The sequence below is a fragment of the Octopus bimaculoides genome, chromosome 11 (genome assembly GCF_001194135.2).
Source record: "Octopus bimaculoides isolate UCB-OBI-ISO-001 chromosome 11, ASM119413v2, whole genome shotgun sequence".
Taxonomy (NCBI): domain Eukaryota; kingdom Metazoa; phylum Mollusca; class Cephalopoda; order Octopoda; family Octopodidae; genus Octopus; species Octopus bimaculoides.
The window spans coordinates 28,712,798-28,720,944 of NC_068991.1; positions in this window are offsets into that span (position 1 = coordinate 28,712,798).

The following is an 8,147-nucleotide window of genomic DNA, read 5'->3' on the forward strand; positions in this document are numbered from 1 at the left end:
GAACTAAATACATTAATGCTTCACTCAAATTCGAGTAGTGTCACCAGTTTCAAGATGGTTTGCAAGAACCTCTCATCCCAACATTGCAGCAATGTCTTTGAGGATGATGACATTGGTTAAAGGGAGCCATATTATCAAACTTAATATTCTTCAAAATAAGACAAACACATCAAGGAATGGTCTTGCAGAAGCTACAATCAATATGTGTATGATGAACTAAATACATTAATGCTTCACTCAAAATCGAGTAGTGTCACCAGTTTCAAGATGGTTTGCAAGAACCTCTCATCCCAACATTGCAGCAATGTCTTTGAATTGTCCTGGTAACTAAATACAGAAAGATTCTCCATCTTTTTCTGTTTAAAACATACTGTTGTTTGTATGAAAAACTGCATTCAAATATTTTGCCTAGCCTGTGTTCTAGTTTAGTTCTGGCACATGGCTTACATTGTCCAACTTTTTTACATTACATATCCTGTAGTCTGGCTGAATATTGAGACACCACTGATAACTTTATAACCAGATCCCTCCACTCGTCTCTGTCTTCTGCCTCTCACACTGCATTTATCATCTTTAGGCTTGTCCACTCATAGGTGTTGTTTCCCCACCTATTTCTCTGCTACCTTTGTATGTTCCCTGAAGGACTGTTTTGGCAATCCGTGATGAGTGGGTGGCGTGCCCAAATCACCTGAGCTTGTATTTCTTTACAATGGTAAGAGGTTCCTCATAAGGCATAAATATTGCCTTTCAGTATTAATACTGCCTCTATAACTAATAAATATATTTTTGACATCAGTTACAGTTTGAAATTTACAGTGTCTGATGAAGTTGTGTTGAATTGTGACTTAAGCTTCAATACTTTTACCTTGTTTCATGATGGCAATTAGAATTTTTAAAACGTATTCTGCTGTTTTATGAACATCTGATCTAGAGTAACTATTGTAATATTGTAATTGATGTAATCTGCATTATGGCTGAAGGTGAGATAAGGTCAGTAGCTAGAATGGTTCTCTGTTGAAATACAGAAAAAATATTTAGGAATGTAGTTTTCTATTTAGGAATGTAGTTTCACTCAGTGGGTGCCATCAAAATAGTATGAGCAAAGAAATTTTTCCATTGTTACTGTTGTATTTCACAGAGTTTATTTATTGAAAATTTAGATAATTTGATAATTATGTCTCAGAATGCACTGTATTTGAATTTATTGAAATTATTGTTTTCAAATTTTAACTGAATAATTGCTGTAATGAGAAACAATTGCTGAGAATCAAATATATTGTTTTATTAATCTAAAAGTGTTTAACTTTGGTATTCAAAGCATAAGTGTGAAAATTGTCTGCTTTTATTGTAAATAGTTGGCTGCTAGCCTTCAACCAAAATAAGGCACATGGACAGGAAGTATGGAGATAGATATTTATAGACACATACACATATTCATATGTATGTTTTGTGTGTGTATATATACATGTGTATCCATTTCATTTTTATGTCCATTGTTTTACATGATGGCATGAATTGGATAAGCGTGTGTGTGTATATATATATATATATATATATATATATATATATATATATATATATATATATATATATATATATGGGTCAGTGGTAAGAGCATCAGGCTCACAATCATGAGGTAGTGAGTTTGATTCCTGGACCAGGCTGTGTGTTGTGTTCTTGAGCAAGACACTTTATTTCGTGTTGCCCCAGTTCACTCAGCTGTATAAATGAGTTGCGACGTCACAGGTGTCAAGCTGTATCAGCCTTTGCCTTTCCCTTGGATAACATTGATGGCATGGAAAGGGGAGGTTGGTATGCATGGGCGACTACTGATCTTCTATAAACAACCTTGCCTGGACTTGGACTTGTGCCTAAGAGGGTAACTTTCTAGGTGCAATCCCAAGGTCATTCATGACGGAAGGGGTTCTTTACTCTTTATATATATATATATATATATATATATATATATATACACACAGACTTGACTGTATTTTTAAGAAGTTCACTTCTGAATCATGTGGTTTTGGGGTTCAGTCCCACTGTGCTGTACCTTCTACTATACTATAACCTCCAAGCAGCTAAACTCTGTCAACAAATCGTCTGTTGGGTTTGCACCTTCAGAGACAGAAATGCATACATACATATGATGGGCTTCCCTATAGCTTATATCTATCAGATTTCGCTTTCATGATATTCATTAATCTGAGGCTACAGTAGTTTAGTGTATTTCTTCAGTCCTTATGTTCTGAGTTCAAATTCCACTGAAGTTGACTTTGCGTTTCATCCCTTTTGGAGTTGGTAAAATAAGTACTATTTGATCACTGGGGTCGATGTAATCAACTGAACCCCTCCCCCAAAATTGCTGGCCCTGTGCCAAAATTTGAAACCATTATAGTTGTACATCAATCAAATTAGATAAATCCAATAATAGAAAAGTAATGTTTTAGATCAGTCCAAAAATGTTTCTATGATGAAGTTTTTCAGAAGGATGTTCAAAGCTTTTTCATTGCTCCCCAAAAAATTTAGGAGGTGCCCCTGTACCCCTATTTCTAAGACAATGAGCAAGTTGTATTTTATTATGAGTTGGTCTAAAATAATGTAATTTATCCTTATTTTTCACTGTCAATGATTTCTTATTCATGGGTTATAATTCATTTCGATCTTCACAATGATTAATCAGGAGCCAGATCAATCCTATACATTAAAAAGTCCCTTCAGTCATGAATGACCTTGGGATTGCACCTAAAAAGTTCCCCACCAAGGCACAAGTCTGAGTAAGGCTGTTTGTAGAAGACCAGCAATCAATCATACATATTAATCTCTCCTCTCCTTGACACAGGGTGATGTTGCAACTAATTTCTATAGCTGAGTGAACTGGAGCAACATGAAATAAAGTGCCTTGCTCAAGAATACAACACAGTCCAGTCTGGGAATTGAACTCAGAACCACTCGATTGTAAGCCCAATGCTCTAACCAGTGAGCCATGTGCTTCTCATACATACATAACAACTATTTGGTACAGTTCCACAAGTCACTAATCTATAGGACCATGAAAGAGTGCAGATAGAATAGTTTTACCATCCTCGACTACACTACATAATTTTTTACTGCCTAGCTTCACTCTGTTAGTGGCTGACTATCTTTAAGTGGTTGTGAGACTGCCTTACTAAGTTAAAACAGATTCTCAATGCAATATTCAGTCGTTGTTTATCAATATATTTAGGCTCATGTTCAGGAGATGTTAGGACACAGTGTAACAAACAAGTGAAGTTGTACAGCAAATGCATTTTAATCTGAAGTTGTGCAGCAGACAGAGTGAAGCTATATAATAAATGTACTTCAATTTGAAAATGTAAGGTGGTGAGCTGACATAATTGTTAGCATGTCGGGCAAAATGCTTAGCAGCATTTTGTCTGTCTTTATGTTCTGTGTTCAAATTAGGCCAAGGTTGACTTTTCATCCTTTCAGTGTCCATAAAATAAGTACCAGTTGAATACTGGGGATGTGTAATTGACTTATCCCCTCCCCTGAACTTCCTGGCCTTGTGCCAAAATATTTAAAACCAATATGAAGATATGTAACAGAGACAATGTGGAATTATACAGTAGATAGTGATTTTATACGTCGTGTCTACATTAATTAATCTGAAGTTATGTTACAGTGTAGGTGTGCAGCAGTCACTGTAAAATAGAATATATGACAGTAAAATTATACAGCTGATAGAGTCAGGTTGTGCATGAGATGCAGGAAAGATATGCTACAGAAAATGTTATATTGCGTATAGAATGAAGCAGAGCATTAGACAGTGTAAATTTGATGAGATAATGGAATTTATGTAGAAGACAGAAGGATGCTGTGCAGTAAATAGATAGAAATTTATGCAGCAGATCGTAAACTTATGCATGCAACAGACAGGAAAGTTATGTAGCAGAAAGATAAAAATATGCAACAGATGGAATAAAGTTGTGCATCAAAGAAGTTAAAGTTATGCAACAGTGTCAAATTGTGCAACAGAGAGAGTGAAGCTATGCAATATGTAGAGAGAAGCTGTGCAGCAGAGTAAAGTGTTGCAGCAGACATAGCAAAGTTATGCATGAAACAGAGAGAGGGAAGTAATGCAGCAAATGAAATGAAACTGTGCAACAGAGGGATATTATGCAGCAGATTAAAGTTTTGCAGCAAACATATTTGTTGCTGCAGACAGTCAATTTTCTGATATACATGTTTCTTATTGTAACAACCCACATTATGGCTTCTTCCTCAGTTCCCTGCCCCATGATAGGCTGAAAGAAACTGCAAATATCATGGAAGCCCTCCCTGCATTTTTAAGGACTTTGTTTACCTCATATTATAATAATAATCCTTTCTACTATAGACACAATTACATCAACTCCAGTGCATAACTGGTACTTATTTTCTCAACCCCAAAAGGATGAAAGGAAAAGTTGACCCTGGTGGAATTTGAACTCAGAACATAAAGACAGATGAAATGCCACTAAGCATTTTGCCCGGCATGCTAATGATTCTGCCAGTTTGCCGCCTTCATAATAATAATAATAATCTTTCTAAGGCTTGAAATTTTGTGGGAAAAGACTAATTGATTACATCAATCCCAGTTTATCACTGGTATTTAATTTATCAACCCCCAAAAGGATGAAAGGCAAAGTTGACCTTGGCAGAATTTGAACTCAGAACATGCAGACGAAATGCTGCTAAGCATTTTACCCAGCGGGCTAAAGATTCTGCCAGCTTTCCACCTTCACCACCTTCATAACAATAATAATAATCCTTTCTACAGTAGGAGCAAGGTCTGAACTTTGGGGGAAGGGATTAAGTCAATTACATCGACCCCAATACATAACTGATACTTATTTGATAGACCCTGAAAGGATGAAAGGTAAAGACAACCTCAGCGGAATTTGAACTCAGAATGTAGCAGTGGATGAAAAACCACCAAGTATTTTACCCAGCATGCTAATGATTCTGCCAGCTCACCGCCTGATTAATAACAATAATAATAATGATCATTTTTAATCTTGATACAATTAAACCTGAATTTGGATATAAATACCTGGGAATACTTGAGTCAGATGGAATTAAGCGTAATAGTATGAAAGAAAAGACACCAAAAGAGTATCTGCGGTGATTGAGGAAAATATTGAATTCAAAGTTGAATGTGAGAAACATAATTTCAGCAATAAACTCGCATGCAGTTGCAGTGGTTCAGTATAGTATTGGAATTCTGAAGTGGAGAGAAGATGAACTAAGAGTCGGTAGGAAGACAAGAAAGCTCCTAACAATGCACGGAGCTCATCATCCACATGCAGACACTGATCACTTATGCATGAAGAGAGAAAATGGAGGAAGGAGACTGATAAGTGTGAAAAAATGTGAGCATATTGAACTTGGGAACCTGCTAAGGTATCTATCCTACAGTGAGGAAACCTTGCTAGGGGCAGTTAGAGATGAGGGGAAATTGAAATTAGAGAAAAAGAAATTATCAAAACAAGAACATGAAAAAGCACTATGCAACAAGAGCCTCCACAATCCGTTCCATGTGGCCAAAACTGAAGTTGGCAGAAAACATAGGTAGGACTGGTTGAAGAAGGGAACACTGAAAAAGGAGACCAGGAGCACAATTCTGGCAGCGCAAGATCATGCTTTGGTCACAAATTGGAGGGTCAAACTTAGGAATGAGCAAGTGTCTCCACTGTGCCAAATCTGTAATAGAGTTGACAAAACCATTAGCCATATCATGAATGAATGGATGTTAAATGAAAATAATGATGATGTACAGATCATCATCATTGCTTAATATCCATTTTCTATGCAGGCATGGAACTGATGAGCCAGAAGACTGTGCCTAACTCAAATTTTTGCTTTGGCATGGTTTCAACAGCTGGATACCCTACCTGACATCAACCACTTTATAGCATGTACCAGGTGATTTTTTTTTGCGTAACATTAGTACAATTTGAGTTACCAAGTAATTTGTAAGCTAAAACCCCTCAACTGAGTTGGGGGTATAATATTGAGGGAAGAAGTGAAAATAAAATAGAGGGATAAGAACAGGTGTCTTGCTGAAGAGGAAATACATGGCTTCTCCAAATGCAAAGGGAGAGAGATGGTGAGAGTATACTTTCAAGGTACAAGGGTGAATAAGAAAAAGGTTTAAGAAGGTGGATGGGTGGGTAGGTAAGATGGATAGAGATGGGGAATTGAGCTGGATGTGTGTGTATCACCATCAGTAGCAACTTTATCTCATATCTGAGAATTTACTTCTTTGCTAAATGCTTCCTTTATGGTAATGGTGTTGATGACTCTGTAGGCCCATTCTTGCATAAAAGAGTTGATGGCATTGACTGCATGATAATGTTGGTGGAGGACAAGGTTTGATTTTGTCAAGCCTTTCTCTCCTGTCATTTGATTTCTTTGTTTTCTCTTCTAGTGGCTTCAAAGTTTTTGGTTCCAATGGTGACAGAACACTTCCACTTGGTACAGGTCTCAGGCTTGTGTTTCAAATGATTTAGGCTCAAATCCTGTGGGTTTCAGTGTTAAGTTGGTGTTTGTATATTTGAAGAGAGAAACTCCATAGTCTTTTCCCTAAAGTGAGCTTGCTGAATTAGACTTGACTCTTCAATTATTGCTACATATCCTGACCACTGAAGACAGTGTTTCCTAATCAGAGATTTGATGTTTTAACAGTTGAACCTTCCAGGACTTTGTTGTTGGAGACATAGTGTTCCCATTTGATGCTCAAGATCACATGAAGCTTTTGTTGGTGAAAGCGTGCTAATTTTTGAATGTTGTGTCAGTATACGGAGTTCAGGTTTCACAGCATATAGCAAGATTGAAATGAAAACAGCATTATAGACCCATAATTTTTGTTGTTAAGTTCAATGCAAATAAAATAAATAGTAGACAATGTCAATACAAGAGGGTCAAGGTTCAACAAATATGGTACAAGCTAAATGCTTTAATGAAAAGAGAAAGTATCTAATATTTCATATTTGTCCTCCATCAGAAGAAGGGGGAAAACATAAAGGAAGTAAGAAAGAGGAAATATTCAGTAAGGTAGAAATCATCATCATCATCATTTTAACATCCACTTTTCCAAAGTTGCATTGGTCAGTCACAGTTCACTAAGGCAAACTTTCTACAGCCTGATGCCCTTCCTGTTATCATCTCTGACTTATTTCCAAGCAAGGTAATATTTCTCCATCATTAGACAGGTTTTCAGAGGATTGAAAACTAACAACATCACTTCTATGGCAGTCTTGTTTGTTTACAGCCAACACACGAGGTCAGTACAAGGGTACACACACACATATGTATGTGTATACATGATGGGCTTTCAGTGTCTTTCTACTATATCCATTCACAAAGCTTTAGTTGGCCAGGGGCTGTAATAAAAGACAACTTGCCCAAGTTAACATGCACCACATGGTTAGAAGGCAGCTTCTAAACCACACAGCTATGCCTGCACATATTTATCATCATCGTCATCATTATAACCATTTAACGTCCGTTTTCCATGCTGATGTGGGTTGGACTGTTTGCTTGGAGCTGGTATGGCTAGAGTCTGCACCAGACCCCATTGTCTGTTTTGGCATGGTTTCTACAGCTGGATGCCCTTCCTAACACCAACCACTCCATGTGTGTGCACATGCATTCATGTCAATTTATTTGTCTGTGTTTACATGTTTATAACTTTTGTTGTAAATCGGTGAGGGATGTGTACATTGGAAAACTAAGTTCATTGATTTACACAAATGCCACTGTGGATTCTTTTGGCCTTCACCTGTTGTCATGCCATCATAGTGTCACATTCCACACCATGCCACCCTTAACAAAATCATAAAGCATGGCTTAGACACTGCAGGCTTCTCTTCCCAACTCAAGTCAGCAGGGTTAGACGAAAAGAACAGTAAAAGGCCTGGTGTATGACAATTTATCCGTTCCATGGCGATGTCACTTACTGTGACACCTTCTCCAGTGGCAACTTGGTGTATTCAGTTACCAGCCCAGGCTCCATTGCTCATCAGGCTGAGAAAAGCAATCTGTTAAAGTATTGTTTGCTCTCTGACAGATTTATAGTTTATAGAGCCTCTGGTAGTAGAGACCTCTAGTTTTCTCAGCCCCCCCCC